Source organism: Capra hircus, chromosome 4 (genome assembly GCF_001704415.2).
Source record: "Capra hircus breed San Clemente chromosome 4, ASM170441v1, whole genome shotgun sequence".
Classification (NCBI taxonomy): Eukaryota; Metazoa; Chordata; class Mammalia; order Artiodactyla; family Bovidae; genus Capra; species Capra hircus.
In genome coordinates this window covers 27,142,195-27,160,176 of record NC_030811.1, presented here as the reverse complement: position 1 = coordinate 27,160,176, position 17,982 = coordinate 27,142,195, and the positions used below count along the sequence as shown (strand labels likewise).

The 17,982-nt window shown below is 38.2% G+C and overlaps 1 protein-coding gene across 2 annotated transcripts in view; it reads right to left on the bottom strand.

The window, feature by feature from the left end:
* TNPO3 (transportin 3) overlaps positions 1–17,982 on the bottom strand; it is an 83,650-nt gene that overhangs the window by 61,507 nt on the left and 4,161 nt on the right. The window contains exon 2 of one of the 2 annotated variants that reach the window (XM_005679459.3): positions 5,079–5,239. The exons of the other annotated variant lie outside the window; for it this stretch is intronic. The gene's annotated coding sequence lies outside the window, so the exon portion shown is untranslated. The remainder of the gene's footprint in view (positions 1–5,078; positions 5,240–17,982) is intronic. 2 annotated transcript variants of the gene reach the window in all.

The following is a 17,982-nucleotide window of genomic DNA, read 5'->3' as shown; positions in this document are numbered from 1 at the left end:
TTTCAAAACTCTTTAAAAAAAACTTTAAAAAACTCAGGGACAAAAAGAAGATGCCCACTTCTATTCAGCACAGTACTGGAAGTTCTTAGCCAGAGCTATTAGGCAAGAAAAAGAAACAAAAGGCATTCCAATTAGACAACAAGAGGTAAAATGATCATTGCTAACATATGACATGATCTTTTATGTAGATAATACTCAAGATTCCCCACAAACCTATTAAAAATAATAAAGAAATTCAGCAAAGTTGCAAAATACAAAGTCAACACCCCTAAATCAGTTGTTTTTAATACTGACAATAAATAAGCTGCAGAGGAAATTAAGAAAACAATCACATATACAAGAGCTTCCCAAAAGAACAAAATATTCAGAAATAAAGCAAGCTGTAAAACTACACTGAAAACTACAAAACACTTGTGGAAGAAATTAAAGAAGACACTAATAATGAAGACATTCTAAGTTCAAGGATCAGACTTCTACAGTCGTTGAAACTAGCCAAAGTTCCCTACAGAGTCAATGCAGCAGCAGCAGTGCTCAGTCGCTCAGTCGTGTCTGACTCTTTGCAACCCCACGAACTTTAGCCCGCCAGGCTCCTCTGTCCAGGCAGGAATACTGGACTGGATTGCCATTCCCTTCTCCAGAGGATCTTCCTGACCCAGGGATCGAGCCCAGGTCTCCTGCACTGTAGGCAGATTCTTTACCATCTGAGCTACAGGGAAGATTCAATGCAATCCCTATCAAAATCTAAGGGCTTTTTAGACTAAAGGAATCTGGTCCTATGATAAAATCCTGTCAGAAACAAAAGAAATTACCTCAGGAGAAAAACATCACTGATTATCTCAACTTTTCATAAACAATATATTCAGTATTTATCAAATAAAAGCAAAAGAGGGGGCTGGGGGTAGAAACAGACAATAGAAAATAACTTATCTAGATAACAGAATTATCAAATGAGAACTAAAATAACTGTGATGTCTCTATCAAAATGATAAAATTCAGTATCACCAGTAATGGGATGAACAGATTTTGAGTGAGTCAATGTGATTCACTTTCGCTGCTGAAAACAACAATTTTTCATTCATACAGGATTCTTCCAAAACGGCTTAAGCTAAACACTATCATGAGAAAACAATGAGATAAAACAGTAAGTGGGTCATATTAAGAACAAAGATAAAATGGGCCTGAATTTGTTTTTTAATATCACTATCATTTAAAAAAAAAACACAGGAAACTAAAGTGATGTAACAACTAAAAACAATGCATTATCCTTGAGTGGATCCTGTATTAGGGAAAATAAATGTTTAAAAAGCAAGGAATCTGTCAAACAACTGGGAAAATTGAACATGGGTTGTGTATTTGATAACAAAATTATAGATCAATGTTCAATTTCTTTAATATGACAATGATTTTAGTTTAGTAGAATGTCTTTGTTCTTACAAACAGTATGTAAAAGTGTTTAGGGAGACAGCATTATAAAAATCTGCAATTTACTTCTAAAAGATTCCAAAAGGGAAAAAAGAAACAGAGAAAAAGCAAATGGAACAGGCAGTTTGAGGAGAGCGCTTATTATGAATCAGTGTTCACAATACAATTCTTTCAAGTTAAGAATTTTCAAAATAAACAGTTGGGAAAAATTAAGTAGCTGGTTAACATGTTCAAGAAATTAGACATTTTGAATTTCCATTAAGAAATGGACTCTATTTCAAAAAAAAAGAATCAAAGGGAAATAGTAGAATTGAAAAATATGTTAGTACCCAAATGAAAGGGTTAAACAGCAAATTAGACAACAGAAAAAAAGATTACTGTGCTAGAAAATAGGTCAATAGAAAAATAAGACCTGAAGTACAAATACAAAAAAGGATAGAAGGTAAAGAAGGGGAAGAATGTAAGAGACATATGGGATGTAAGTGAAAAAATCTAACAAACATATAACTGAAACCTCAGGAGAAAAGCGGGGAAAAAAAAAAGGGGGGGGGGAGCTATTTAAAGATAATGGCTGAGGAATTTCCAAACTGATAAAAGACGCCAAGCCACAGTTTAAGAAGATCTATAAACCCTCAGGACAGAAAAACCAGACCTAAGCACATCAAATAACACTGCTAAAAAACTGCTAAAGACAAAATAGAAAAAGATATGTGTTACCTTTAGAGAAACAGTTAATTAGACCGATAGCTGACTTGCCAACATAAAAAAATGGGAATCAAGTATCTTCAAAGCACTGAAAGAAAATAACTGTCAGTTGGTTACTGATACCCAGCAAAAAAACCCCTCCAAAATCCAACAAAATTTAGACACTCTGAGACTAAAAGACAAAAAAAAAAAGAACAGGGAAGAGTTCATTACTAATAGAACAAAGAAGAAAACACTAACATTAAAGGGTGTTCTTCAAGCAGAAAGAAAATAATTCTGGATGGAAACATGGAAATTAGGAAGGAATGAAGAATAATAATGGAAAGGCTAAGTATGTGAGTAAGTATCTGTGAACACTGATTATATAAAGCAACAATATCTCGTGGGATTTAAAATAAATGAATCTATATGCCTGACTGGAATTCCACATCTACCTAAGATGTAGAAAATTGAAAAGAACACTGCTTTCCAGGTAACAATAAATAAAATCAAACAACATAGTAACTTTCCCTAAATGATCAGGAAGCTCAGGTCCCAGGACAAGCAAGTAAACTAAAAATTAAAGACACCTCTCCAAGGAGACAGAAGACAAGTGTTGGTTCAACTGTGGCAGGACAAAGAAGAGAGATGTGGAACACCAGACAGCCAGGTAGTAAAAGTTCAATTAAAATTATTAACAACTGATAAAGACTGATGGTGGGCTAGTATGAACTATAAAACCCCTGAGACTCAGGGGGAATTCACACCACCACAGGCTCTTATCCACACAACTTCACCAAATATTCAGGAGAAAGAACAGGGATAGAGCAGGAAACCAGAGAAAACCTCTCTGGTGGCACAATCCTAGAGGACAGGAGTAGCCACAACTGCAGAAAGGATACAAAAAGCTCTGACCAGACCCTTCTCCTCTACTTATTTGGTGTGGGAGGGGCAGCAAACCATGTCACACACCCCAGCCCCCAAGGCACAAGACAGACCCACTGCTATTATACTAAAGGTAACAGAAGAAACACTCCACCCTACAGGGCAGGGCACAAGGTCTTAAGCCCATCATACTATAATAAGACCACCACCACAGAGGTCTCCAGGTCTCCTACCACTGAAGGAAGGGTAAAAAAATTTATCCTGCACAAGACTCACCAGATGCAAGGCCGAGCGTGAATGCCACAGGGGACGACAATCACTGAGAAAGCCCCACCACTGAGAACACTGGGCACTGGAGGTGCTGAAGCCCACGTGCCCCAGAGGAGGGCAACAGGGAGTGACCCAACCCCCAACTCTCCCAAACAAATGCTGAACACATGGCATTCAAACTCATGAAAGCCAGAGAGAAAGAAAAATACTGGAGGAGAAGTCCTTTCTCCTTACTACTGAGGTACCCTTGACGGCAACAGTTCAATTGTAGTACTTTATATTGTAATTATTTGGGCCTTTGTTCATCTTTTCTAATAGATTATAAGCTCTTCAAAAGGAAAAAGTGAACGTGAAAAGTGAAGTCGCTCAGTTGTGTCCGACTCTTTGCGAAGAACAACCTTAATTATTTCTGCATTTTTCAAAAATTCCCTAGCCATAGAGCAATATAAAGAAATCTATATTAAATCAGGGGCTTCCCAGGTGGCTCAGGGGTAAAGAATCCCTGCCAATGCAGAAGATGCAAGTTTCAATCCCTGGGTCAGGAAGATCCCCTAGAGTAGGAAATGGCAACCCAATTCAGTTATTCTTGCCTGAAAAATCCCATGGTCAGAAGAGCCTGGCGGGCTATAGTCATAAGGTCATAAATTATTGGACACAAAGCACACACGAATATATTAAATTACTAAATATGAAGCAAAATGACAAGAGGCCATCATCTCATCAATCTATAACACCTCTTTGACTTCCCCAACACAAAGCAAAAGCTAGGTAGCTGGGATACTTACTGGATTAGGAGTAACCTGTTAAGAGCAGAATCCACAATGTTTAGAAAGTGAAAGAGCAAGAGAAAACAAGCAAACCAGTTCTTTACAGATAAAGAAAACAAGGGCCCTGAAAGGATGAGATGTTTTTCATTCAGAGTCCTCATTTGCTGAACTCTGCTTGCCTTTCTTGTATGGAGCCTTGGTTTTGTTTTCAATATATTTTGCTTTAGCAATGAAATGAAGCTCAATATGTTCCTAGCCAAAACCTGAAGATTTAAGAATCTCAGAAAAATCTCAGGGAAGGAAAACTTTAAAAGTCTTCCCTAAATGGGAATCTTTTCTAGAATGATCTTACTTCGAAATATTACCAGTATTTCTGAAACAGAAAAAAAAAAAAAAAAGAGAGAGAAAAGCAGGTAATCTGAGGCAACTAAACCAAATATAAAATCTGCATTTTCTAATGCTCATTACGTTATCATAGTTTTTTGTTTTTTAACTAAGCTAAGATGGCAGCTATACGTATTTCCTAGGACAACTCTACGAAGAATCAGTCTTAGAAAATTCCCATACTGCTCCCTGTGTAAATGTGTCAAGTGGAACCAAAGTGAAAAAAGAACTGTCTTCTCATTTCAAGCATCCTTGTTTATCTTGATGCTGCCCCACCCACTGGTCAATGGTGCCTCTCTTTTCAAATATTTGTTCTTTGGAACAAGAATAAAAGACAAGAGTGACCTCTAAAGAAACCTGGGAGACTTGAATATCACAATCTTCTAAGTAAACTGTCAGTGAAAAATTACCCAGGATGATACTGCCAGTACTATATATTAAGAGGTCATAATTTGTCCCTTTATTTTGAATTCCAGGAGGGTTTAAAAATTGTTGGTATCCAAACAACGAGCAAGTTTGTTTTAATCACCAAATCATTAAGAAAATGCAACCAAATCCTGACACAGTAGACCCTATAGTACACTGCTCACTGCTTTTCCCCTCTGCTAAGCTGCAGAAAGAAGAAAAGAAAAGGGATTCTTTACAAGGAGAGAATAAAGCACTTACACTTCATAGGACTTTCTAGCCACAGATGCCAGGTGCTACCCACTGAAATCCAGGCTTGAACTAAGCTCCACATTTCTGAAAGGACCATCTCAACCGAAGCCTGGGGCTCAGAGTCAGCAGGAGGAAGCTGCAGCTCCCACTAGCAGCACATTTCAAAGAGGCTGCAACAAGAGAACATTTTCCATTTAAGCAACTAATTCCAATCTTCCATTTCACAAAGCAGTAGCAGAACAGGCCTTTATATCAGTCTTTTCAAAAGATATTTCCATGACTATGTGATGAATATGAAACAGGCGATGGCCCAGCAATCCTTTGACTAACATGCTCCAAGTCTTTCATTATACTACTCAGCAGATCCTAAAAGTACTTGCCCTTTTTTTCTCTAATAGTCACAACTGCTCCAACTCATTTCTATAATAACAGTTCTGCTGTTATTAACAGAAACTGCTGAATCAACAGAAATCAATGAGCAGACCCTTAACAATGCAAGTCCACACCCAGATAGGGGCCTAAGGATTCATTAGCTGCCAAAAATCAGAAGCAGATTAGAGCTGGTAGTTAATCCTATACAAAAACTCCTCAAATTAAGTAGAATTACTCAGAATACTTCCCTGAAAACAGAAAAGCTCTAGCAAATAGAAAATTACATCCTGGAAATAAAGATATTTCAATGGGAAAAAAACACAAATATTTCAATGGGATCTGAAAAGTAAGCATAAATGTGTCAGATTGTTGTACTTTTTAAAAGCATTTCAATTAATGAATAATAAATTTACTAAATGTTTATAGTATACTGGAAGGAGAGGAAAACTAGGTAAGAGTACAGTAAAAAGAACCCTTAAAAAACAGTCAACCAGACAATGTAACATTTTAGACATATGCCCTGTAACAATATAGAATAGAGCTAGAAAATCAGAATTTCCCAAATCAAGAAAAAAATCATTTTCATGAAACAGGTAAAGAACAAACTAGTTTTATTAACCTGAAAAAGAGAAAGTATTTTTTAAGTCAGTCAACTATCTTACATTTTTGTATCTAATCTGTTACGAAACTTTTACAAATTTAAGACAAATAGCTAGGTCTGTCACAAGTTACTTTCTAATGGTTTTCTTAGTGAGGAGAGAAAATGATATGAATGGATATTAAAAAATATAAGCTATAAGCTTATATTTTATAGCTCTCAAAAGATAACCATCACTACCTAAAACTGTTATCTTTCAAAATAATTTGTTTTGCAAGATGGCCTGAAATACAGAAACTATGATGAAATGAAACTTAGCTAATACCTTCACCACAGCAGTAATGAGTAAACAATTCCCAACTCCAAACACAGAGCCTAAGTGAAAAATAATCATAAAGCCCTTAGTGAGCTCCCAGAACCATAAAATACCCATGTTTGCATAAACAACTACTTTTCTAGAAGCAAAAAAGCTCGTTTATAGAGATAAGTTCAGTCAATTTACATTTCCACAGCCATCCCCATAATAACTGAACAGATAATTAAAAGGGAGACATTATTTCTCTTATGGGACCGAAGAGATTCCTGGCTAATAATTCTTTAAAACATCAAAAGCTACTCAAATTCCAAAAGAAATACTCAAACACTGTTCAAGACAATTTTGGAAGACTGCAGTGCCCATATGTATCACTCTCTCTTGATCTCAATGAGAGGAATCGGGAAGACCGAATGACTACACCACTGCACACTGTGGTCTCCTCAGCTTCTGATTAAATCCCAGTGTTTCTGGGACAAGCATTTTCAAACAGTCCTGAGTCATAAAATAAACTTTGTCAAATAAACTTTGGCTCAAATCTGTAGCTGTTCGTCACAAATATTATGATACTGGGTTTTTTTCCCAGCAACTATAAAGAACTCCTATCCAAATTAAAAACCCTCAGTCACCTATACATGTGACTATTAACCCTCAAGACTGGCCCTGAAAAAAAGATATGTCTGGATCCATAAGATCAACTTGGGTTAGGAATGACTGAAGCGTGCATTTCTTGAAAATCAATTCACTGTGGACCATACTAATTACACTGGGCAGCCCTGCTTTAAAAGTAGAAAATGCCAAGCTTGAAACCATTTCAAGCAAATGAGTAGCCCATATGAGGGCTTCCTAAAAGCTGAAAATATGGGAAATGGATTTCCTTTAATCACTGGTCTCCATTCCTGCCTATCTGAACAAGTTTTTTTTGTAACAACTCATATAAACCTGAAGAATGAGAGTACCATTAGACATAAAAAGCTACACTAATACCCTGCTGAAGATTCAAGTTTTTCAAGCATATAGAAATATGAGATGTCTAGCTTAAGGTTTAACAAAAAATGCATTATAGTATCAGAAAACTCTGAATGCTTATGTAAAAATATATACCTTTTTAGGACTAGTAAGTATTTTCTTCTGATTTAGGGTCATAGGTATAAAGGGTATTAATAATGGCTGAGACAGAAAATATAAGTAACAATACAGAGAAAAACTGAAGAGAAGAGTGCTATGGGCTTGGGGAAAAAAAGTAAAAAACATGTAAACTGTTAACAGAAATTTCTTATCAAAAGAAAAAAAATACAAATTTCATAATATTTTCATTTCGAGAAGTCTAACCAGAAAGAGGAAAAAATTAAATTGATACTTTCAAGGGTTTCTGCATGCCAAACACAACAAAATTATTCCCATTAGCAGTACTGTGAACTTCCAATAAAGAGAAATAAACTTCTCTCTAGACCTTCACCAGTTTAAAACACTCTCTGGTAATATTTCAGTACCAGGGTACACGCTAGGGAAATACAGGAGAGAGAATCTGAGCAAGCTCAACTTTCTAAGAATTAAATCTGTTTTTAAGTTCAACAGAGTTTATGAGACTTCTCTAGTGGTCCAGCGGTTAAGACTCCGAGCTTCCACTGTAGAAGGCATGGCTAGCTGGCTGGGGAACTAAGATCCTGCATGCCACACAGTGCAGTCAAAGAAACAGGGAGGGGGAAAGAGTCTAAAAGTATATAAAATCTAGAAAATAGCATGTCAGTTCCTCAAAAAAAAAAAAAAAAAAAAAAACCACAGAAATTACAATATGATCCAGCAACTCCCCTTCTGGTGATATACTCAGAAGAATTAATAGAAGGGATTCCAAAAGATATTTCTACACCTGTGCTCATAACAGCATTATTCATAATAGCCAAAACGTGGAAGCTACCCAAGTGTGTACCAACAGATGAATGGATAAACAATATGTGGTACATACATACACTCTTACTCAGCTTTAAAAAGGGATGCAGTCCATCTACAACATGGACGAACCCTGAAGGCATTAAGTGAAACATGCCAGTCACAAAAGGACAAATACTGTAGGATTCTACTTATACGAGGTGCCTAGAGTAGTCAAGTTCATGGAGACAAAAGGCAGAAAGGTGGCTGCCAGGGACTATGGGGAGAAATGGGGAGTTAGTTAACTATGTTTAACGTGTACAAATTTTTCAGTTTTATAATACGAGAAAAGTTCTGGAGATGGATGGTGGTGATGGTTGTACTGTATTATTCTATTCACAAGGTACTTGGAGTAATCAAATTTACAGAGGAAAAAAAGCAGAATGATGGCTACCAGGGGTTGAAGAGAGGAGGGAATGGAGAATTATTCTTCAACAGGTACAGAGTTTTAGTTTGGAAAGATGAAAAATTCTAGAGACAGCACTGATTGTTGTTCAGTCACTAAGTCATGTCCACTCTTTGCAATCCCATGGACTACAGAACCCAAGGCTTCCCTGCCCTTCACTATCTCCCAGTTTGTTCAAACTCATGTCCTTCAAGTTGGTGATAGCCAAACATCTCATCCTCTTCCACCCCCTTCTACTTTTGCCTTCAATCTTTCCCAGCATCACAGTCTTTTCCAATGAGTCAGCTCTTCACATTAGGTGGGCAAAGTACTGGAGTTTCAGCATCAGTCCTTCCAAAGCACTTTCAGGACTGATTTCCTTTAGGATTGACTGGCTTATCTCCTTGCTGTCCTAGCGACTCTCAAGAGTCTCCAGCACCATAATTCAAAAACATCAATTTTTCGGCACTCAGCCTTCTTTATAATCCAACTCTCACATCCGTGCACGACCACTGGAAAAACCATAGCTTTGACTATGTGGACCCTTGTCAGCAAAGTGATGTCTCCACTTTTTAATATGCTGTCCAGGTTTATAGCACTGATTAACTTTCTAATATTTTGCACGTTTTGAAATGTTTATTTTTATATGATGATATTTAAAATTTTAGTATAGACAGAGAATGAGACAGTTGGATGACATCATTGACTCAATGGACATGAGTTTAAGTAAACTGCAGGAGTTGGCAGTTTACTTCCCTGATGGACCGGGAAGCCTGGCGTGCTGCAGTCCATGGGGTCACAGAGTCAGACACGACTGAGCAACTGAACTGAACTGAAACTATATTGATCATATTGTGGTGATGGTTGCACAACAACATGAATGTACCTAATACCACTGAACTATATACCTAAAAATAGTTAAAATGTTAAGTTAGACAATGTAGCTGTGGTCCTTCTCTGGTAGTCCAGTGGCTAAGACTCTGTGCTCCCAATACAGAGGGCCTGGGTTCAATCCCTGGTCAGGGAACTAGATCCCACATGCTGCAACGAAGATCAAAAATCCTAGATCCTGCATGCTGCAACTAAGATCCAGTGCAGCCAAATAAATAAATATTTTTTAGAAAATTACCAGCAGTGCCCTGGTAATTTTATATTCTGTTTCAAACCATCAACTCTGGTCCAAGGCCTGGGGAGATGAGAAATAAACTAATCAAAATACTGATGAATGTCACCAGATAATAGACTATAATGCCCACAGAAATACCATCACAAATCTTCATTCATAAGCTCCAATACAACAAGGACGTGAAATGACTATATTTGCACTGTCCGAGACTTGGAATGTGGCAATGCAAATAAGGAATTTATTTTAACTTTAATTAGCTCAAATTTAAATAGCCACATTAGCCATATGGGTAATGGCAATCATATTAGACAACATAACCAGATTGGTACACTATTATATTAAGTAGAAAGGTCTTTGGTTTTTACCACTTATATACTCCCATTTTCCAGCAATGCAAAGCATTCAGTATTCCTATATTCACTGAATGGACCCCTCAGAAGTAATACAGGAACATTTTCTATTTTCTAGAAAGTTTGCCTTTAGAAAACTGTTTAAAAAATAGGTTTAATAGTCACTTGACTGGAAGATGAGAGCAGAAGCATTAAAAGATTCCTAGATTTTCAGGTGAATCAAATCAATGACTGCATTGCTAGGGGAAAAATCAAAGATTCTAGATTTTAGAACTAAAAAGAATCAAGAAACTCCAAAGAGGAAAATTACTAGGAAAGAAGTTTGAAACTGATACTCCATGACCCATGACCTTCCAGATATATTTAGAAGAAAATTCTCAAGGCTACGTGATAAACCAATGCCAACTTAGTGTATCAAAGCATGATTTGATTCCAGTTGATTCATGTCTTTGGATTCTTTTCATCAATCCCTTTTCAGTTTAGAGAGTGAACTAGGAAACTTCTGAGATAACCTCTAATCCAGACTGTCTCCATAAAGGTAGTCTCCTTCTTCTAATCTAAGTTAAAAACTTAGAACAAATGAGTAGCACAGTTTATTAGCCCTATAATGAGATGGTCTTTCCTTCCAATACTACACCTTCCACTCATTTTGGTTACTTAGAGGTAAACAAAGGAAACTAAGTATTCAAAATAGTCCATTGTTAAAAAGGCTTCCTATAAAATGTCTCACAATAATTTTCTTTCTTTTAAAACACTCTAAAGATATCAGTGATATCTGCCTATCACATAAAACAAAAACATGGCTCTCAGTTGTTTCCAAGAATTTTGGTGAAAAAAAGTTAGAATGACAGTAGATTCTTCTGAAAATGGCTATTTTATACCAATCTCAGAGGAAGAAAAGATGTTAATGTGTAGCACGGGCAGAACCATATCCAAATTACACCTTTATACCAAATCTACTGTCCCTAGGGTCCATTAAAACTATACTAAATGGCTCTAAGGTTAGTAAAGTATGGGGTTGAGGGAAGTAAAGATAATCATTTTTCAAAACATCTATTATCAAAGCGGTTTTGAAACAAACCAGGTAGATTCTACTCCTTACCAATTTAATTTTTCTTGTTATTTTCTTAGGGACTATACAGTTTTGGATGCTACTTTATATGGTATAATTATAGTTACCACATTTTCTGTTTTTAACTAAAGTAGATTTTTTTTGGGGGGGTGGGGGTGGGTGGGCAGGGAGGCACCATGTGGCTTATGGGATCTTAATTCCCTAACCAGAGATTGAACCTGGGGACCCTCTGCAGTGAAAACACACAGTCCTAACCACTGAACCGCAAGGGAATTCTTTATCAATTTCAAACTGAAAATTAAAACCTTATGATACTACACTAGCATGATTTGTTACTACACTAAAACACTTTTTGTTTAAAATGTCACTTAGTGATCACTTCAAGACAGGATAGTTGTGGCAAAAAATTCTCCTTTTCTATACTCAAGTCGTTCAAAGTATAAAATGGGGGTGATAAAAATTTCATAGAACCGTTCAACTTCAGCTTCTTCAGCGTTACTGGTTGGGGCATAGGCTTGGATTACCATGATATTGAATGGTTTGCCTTGGAAACAAACAGAGATCAGTCTGTCGTTTTTGAGATTGCATCCAAGTACTGCATTTCGGACTATTTTGTTGACCGTGAAGGCTATTCCATTTCTTCTAAGGGATTCCTGCCCGCAGTAGTAGATATAATTATCATCTGAGTTAAATTCACCCATTCCAGTCCATTTTAGTTCGCTGATTCCTAGAATATCGACGTTCACTCTTGCCATCTCCTGTTTGACCACTTCCAATTTGCCTTGATTCATGGACATAACATTCCAGGTTCCTATGCAATACTGCTCTTCACAGCATCGGACCTTGCTTCTATTACCAGTCACATCCACAACTGGGTATTATTTTTGCTTTGGCTCCATCCCTTCATTCTTTCTGGAGTTATTTCTCCACTGATCTCCAGTAGCACACTGGGCACCTACTGACCTGGAGAGTTCCTCTTTCAGTATCCTATCATTTTGCCTTTTCATACTGTTCATGGGGTTCTCAAGGCAAGAATACTGAAGTGGTTTGCCATTCCCTTCTCCAGTGGACCACATTCTGTCAGAAAAGATGTCCTTTTCATTATAGGGGCCTGGAATGCAAAAGGAGGAAGAAACAACTGGAGTAACAGGCAAACTTGGCCTTGGAGTACAGAATGAAGCAGGGCAAATGCTAATAGAGTTTTGCCAAGAGAACGCACTGATCATAGCAAACACCCTCTTCCAACAACGTAAGAGAAGACTCTACACATGGACATCACCAGACGGTCAACACCGAAATCAGATTGATTATATTCTTTGCAGTCAAAGATGGAGAAGCTCTATAGAGTCAACAAAAACAAGACCAAGAGCTGACTGTGGCTCAGATCATGAACTCTTTATTGCCAAATTCAGACTTAAATTGAAGAAAGTAGGGAAAACCACTAGACCATTCAGGTATGACCTAAATCAAATCCCTTATGACTACACAGTGGAAATGAGAAATAGATTTAAGGGACTAGATCTGATAGACAGAGTGCCTGATGAACTATGGACAGAGGTTCATGACATTGTACAGGAGACAGGGATCAAGACCATCCCCATGGAAAAGAAATGCAAAAAAAGCAAAATGGCTGTCTGGGGAGGCCTTACAAATAGCTGTGAAAAGAAGAGAGGTGAAAAGCAAAGGAGAAAAGGAAAGATAAAAGCATCTGAATGCAGAGTTCCAAAGAATAGCAAGGAGAGATACGAAGGTCTTCCTCAGCAATCAATGCAAAGAAATAGAGGAAAAGAACAGAATGGGAAAGACTAGAGATCTCTCCAAGAAAATTAGAGGTATCAAGGGAACATTTTTTGCAAAGATGGGCTCGATAAAGGACAGAAATGGTATGGACCTAACAGAAGCAGAAGATATTAAGATGAGGTGACAAGAATACACAGAACTGTACAAACATCTTCACGACCAAGATAATCACAGTGGTGTGATCACTCACTTAGAGCCAGACATCCTGGCTATAGGAATGTGAAGTCAAGTGGGCCTTAGAAAGCATCACTATGAACAAAGCTAGTGGAGGTGATGGAATTCCAGTTGAGCTATTTCAAATCCTGAAAGATGATGCTGTGAAAGTGCTGCACTCAACATGCCAACAAATTTGGAAAACTCAGCAGTGGCCACAGGACTGGAAAAGGTCAGTTTTCATTCCAACCCCAAAGAAAGGCAATGCAAAAGAATGCTCAAACTACCGCACAATTGCAATCATCTCACATGCTAGTAAAGTAATGCTCAAAATTCTCCAAGCCAGGCTTCAGCAACATGTGAATCGTGAACTTCCAGATGTTCAAGCTGGTTTTAGAAAAGGCTGAGGAACCAGAGATCAACTTGCCAACATCCGCTGGATCATTGAAAAAGCAAGAGAGTTCCAGAAAAACATCTATTTCTGCTTTATTGACTATGCCAAAGCCTTTGACTGTGTGGATCACAATCAACTGTGGAAAATTCTGAAAGAGATGGGAATACCAGACCACCTGACCTGCCTCTTGAGAAATCTGTATGCAGGTCAGGAAGCAACAGTTAGGACTGGACATGGAACAACAGACTGGTTCCAAATAAGAAAAGGAGGACGTCAAGGCTGTATATTGTCACCCTGCTTATTTAACTTCTATGCAGAGTACATCATGAGAAACACTGAGCTGGAAGAAGCACAAGCTGGAATCAAGATTCCTGGGAGAAATATCAATAACCTCAGATACGCAGATGACACCACCCTTATGGCAGAAAGTGAAGAGGAGCTAAAAAGCCTCTTGATGAAAGTGGAAGAGGAGAGTGAAAAAGTTGGCTTAAAGCTCAACATTCAGAAAACGAAGATCATGGCATCTGGTCCCATCACTTCATGGGAAGTAGATGAAGAAACAGTGGAAACAGTGTCAGACTTTATTTTTTGGGGCTCCAAAATCACTGCAGATGGTGACTGCAGCCATGAAATTAAAAGACGCTTAATCCTTGGAAGGAAAGTTATGACCAACCTAGATAGCATATTGAAAAGCAGAGACATTACTTTGCCAACAAAGGTCCATCTAGTCAAGGCTATGGTTTTTCCAGTGGTCATGTATGGATGGGAGTTGGACTGTGAAGAAAGCTGAGCGCCAAAGAATTGATGCTTTTGAACTGTGGTGTTGGAAAAGACTCTTGAGAGTCCCTTGGACTGCAAGGAGATCCAACCAGTCCATTGTAAAGGAGATCAGTCCTGGGTGTTCTTTGGAAGGAATGATGCTAAAGCTGAAACTCCAGTACTTTGGCCACTTCATGCGAACAGTTGACTCATTGGAAAAGACTGGGAGGGACTGGGGGCAGGAGGAGAAGGGGACGACCGAGGATGAGATGGCTGGATGGCATCACTGACACGATGGACGTGAGTCTGAGTGAACTCCGGGAGTTGGTGATGGACAGGGAGGCCTGGCGTGCTGCAATTCATAGGGTCACAAAGAGTCGGACACGACTGAGCGACTGAACTGAATAAAAACTTATCTCATAAAGATTGTTCTTTTAGAGGATTTGAAAGACTGAAAACAGAACATCACAGGAGGCTGAGTAATATTGTTTATTTTCAGTCACCCATGGATATGTTAGAGAAACACAGCAAAAATAAACAAAATTCATAGATAAAGACAAATCTGAGTCATCCAACTGCTCCTTTGGAGATGCTACAAGCAGCTATGCATTCAAGAACATTTTTAAGAACCTGTGTGTGTCAGGCATCTTGATCATTTAATAATCATGGTTTATTCCCTCAACTATGAGTATCAGATTATATAAACTGAATACATAATATATATACAGATTATAATATATATATAATCTATACCTATATTATATACAGTCTATTAGGGCAGACAAAACAAGTTTTCAAAAATGTAAAAACATGGTAAATGCGATTAAAGTGCTTTAGGTGTTGGGACAGGGGCAGAAATGAATTTCAGCAGAAGAGAATCAGTTAACACTTTAGACAGAATTTAAGCTAGGCTTTGAAAAGATGGGTTAATTTCTTCATTTGAAGATAGGACTGGGAAAAGTAATAGGTAAGCACAAAGGTAAGAAAAAAATCAATCATAAAATCAGACAAAGGTAGCATTTACCCCCTCCCTCCCCTCAAAAAACCCATCTGCTTTCTTTGAGATACTACAGCTGTGTGAGTGCTGATGCGAGAAGACCCAGGAAAGAGGGAGTTCGAGGATACAAGTAAGACACAGGATAATCAAAAGATCAAGGTTCCTGAGAATTCAGAAAATAAGATGCAGAGCACTGAGATCTGACAGAAGCAACTGGATACACATGCTCAAGTTCTTCAAATCAGACGTGAAGGGATGGTGGTATATTGGAGAAAGGGGAAAATGACAGTGCTTGAGAAATACAAGACATAACAAAGAAAAGGGCCAGTCAATGGAATAAGGTTTTGATAAAATTCAAGAACTAAGTAAGACTTCTTTACTCAATCAAACTGACTGAAACATCAGATTGCCTGAGGGTTCCTTCCAAAGTTAGAGTAAAAAGTTTTTCCACCCTCAAAGGTGAGGGAACCCACAAGGACAGGGAAACATAAGCAATATTAACAATATTAACAAATATTAAGCAATATTAACAAAACTATGAAAACTAGAAAGCGCACACACACACTCACACACGCTCAGTTATCTTTGGGACCCGGTGGACTGTAGCCCACCAGGCTCCTCTGTCCATGGAACTTTCCAGGCAAGAATACTGGAGTGTATTGCCATGTCCTACTCCAGGGGAATCTTCCTGACCCAGGGATTGAACCTTCGTCTCCTGCATCTCCTGAAATGGCAGGTGGATTCTTTACCACCGCATCACCAGGGAAGCCCCAGAAAGCTAATGGGTGAGTGTTAACCCTCTAAGCAGGTCTGAGAAAGCTGAAATTTGCCTGCAGGCAGGGAGGGAAGAAGGTATAAGCATGGCGGAAGCCATGGGGGCACACTGTAGGAAATCAACCCTAAATATTCATTGGAAGGACTGACGCTGAAGCTCCAATACTGTGGCCACCTGATGTTAAGAGCAGACTCATTGGGAAAGACCCTGATGCTGGGAAAGATTGAGGGAAGGGGGAGAACAACAGAGGATGAGATGGTTGGATGGCATCACTGACTCAATGGACATGAGTTTGAGCAAACTTCAGGAGAAAGTTAAGGACAGGGAGGCCTGGCATGCTGCAGTCCAAGGGGTCACAGAGAGTTGGACATAACTGAGTGACTGAACAACAACAATAAAGGGGGCAAACTCACTCATTTGCAAAATCCCAGAAAAGCTCAAGAATTGCAAGTATTGAGGTGCATCTGAAGACAGAAACAGAAAACAGGACAAATGGAACAGAAAACAAAGGAATGGGTTCAGAAAGCTTTGTCAGCAGTTTAGTTTCCTAGATTTTCTCCCTGACTCTTGAGGGACCAGGATACTGTAACTATCCTCTCACCATCACATAACACTCAAGGTTTACTTTGGAGAGACTACAGTAGAACTCTGGACTTTTGAACAACAGGCTCACCTATGGATGGGAGTATCATACTGAAAACAGATTAAATAAAGTCCATATCCCTGGGTCGGGAAGTTCCCCTGGAGAAGGAAATGGCAACCTACTCCAGTATTCTTGCCTGGAGAATCCCAAGGACGGAGGAGCCTGGTGGGCCCCAGTTCACGGGGTTGCAAAGAGTCAGACATGACTGAGAGACTTCACTTCACTTCACTTAATGGTGAGATCCATCCTCTAGCTGATTCTCCCACATGCCACCAGCAGCCTAGTTTATAACTCCCCGATCCCCACCCCAGGAGAAGACTAGAGAACTCTGAGTAAAAAAAGTGATCCGGGAAAAAAGATCAACGAAGTCAATGAGAAAGAAGAGATGAAGGTTCCCTTTTCAATTATCTGTCAAATGAGGGAGTAATCCAAAAAAAGATCATGGGATCCAGGATTCAGTGCATCCAATACAAGAGAAAGGAATTCCCTTAAGATGGTGAGATCCCAGGACAATAATTATGCAACAGACCTGGAGAGCAACCAGATCAGATTGGAGCAGGAATATAGAGGGCTCTTAGGAAAGGTTTTCTTTCAACAAAAATGGGAACAGATTACCAGTGTGAACATACTAAGAGGATATTTACACCTACTAACAGAGTTTGGGATGGATTACTGTAGATACACAGAAAATAAAGCAAACATTAAAAAAAAGAAAAAAAATTTTCACCAAAGTTGCACAAAAAAGAAATTATCACGGTATATATGTTTCATGATTTATAATAGGTAATGATATGACCAAAAATGTGGTATACCTATGTTAGAGTAATGGGGTATGAAGAAGTGAAAGGAGCTTAAATCCTCATCTTTCATAAGAGAAAGTCTACATAAGACTGCTCTCTTTTTATCCTAAATCTTGTAAAATTATTTCCATTTTATAACTTTTAGAAAGTTTTTGAAGTCTGGTTTAAAACTTATTTTAACAATAACAACTTGTTATTAAGCTAATAGTTAATAACCTTAATTTTTGTAAAAATTAAAATTATATAAGACTTCAAAAAACCAAAAGGTATTAAATCACATTATTTAAGATTCTTGAGTCAGCAAAATAGAATTTCAGTGGGTTATGTGATCAGAGCTCAATGTGTGAGTCAGTGATTTGGGGGGTTGGTGATTTTTTTAGCAATGACAAGATCCAAGATGTGACTATGTGACCAGGTAACAGAGAAAAAGAAGTAAGGGAATTAAGA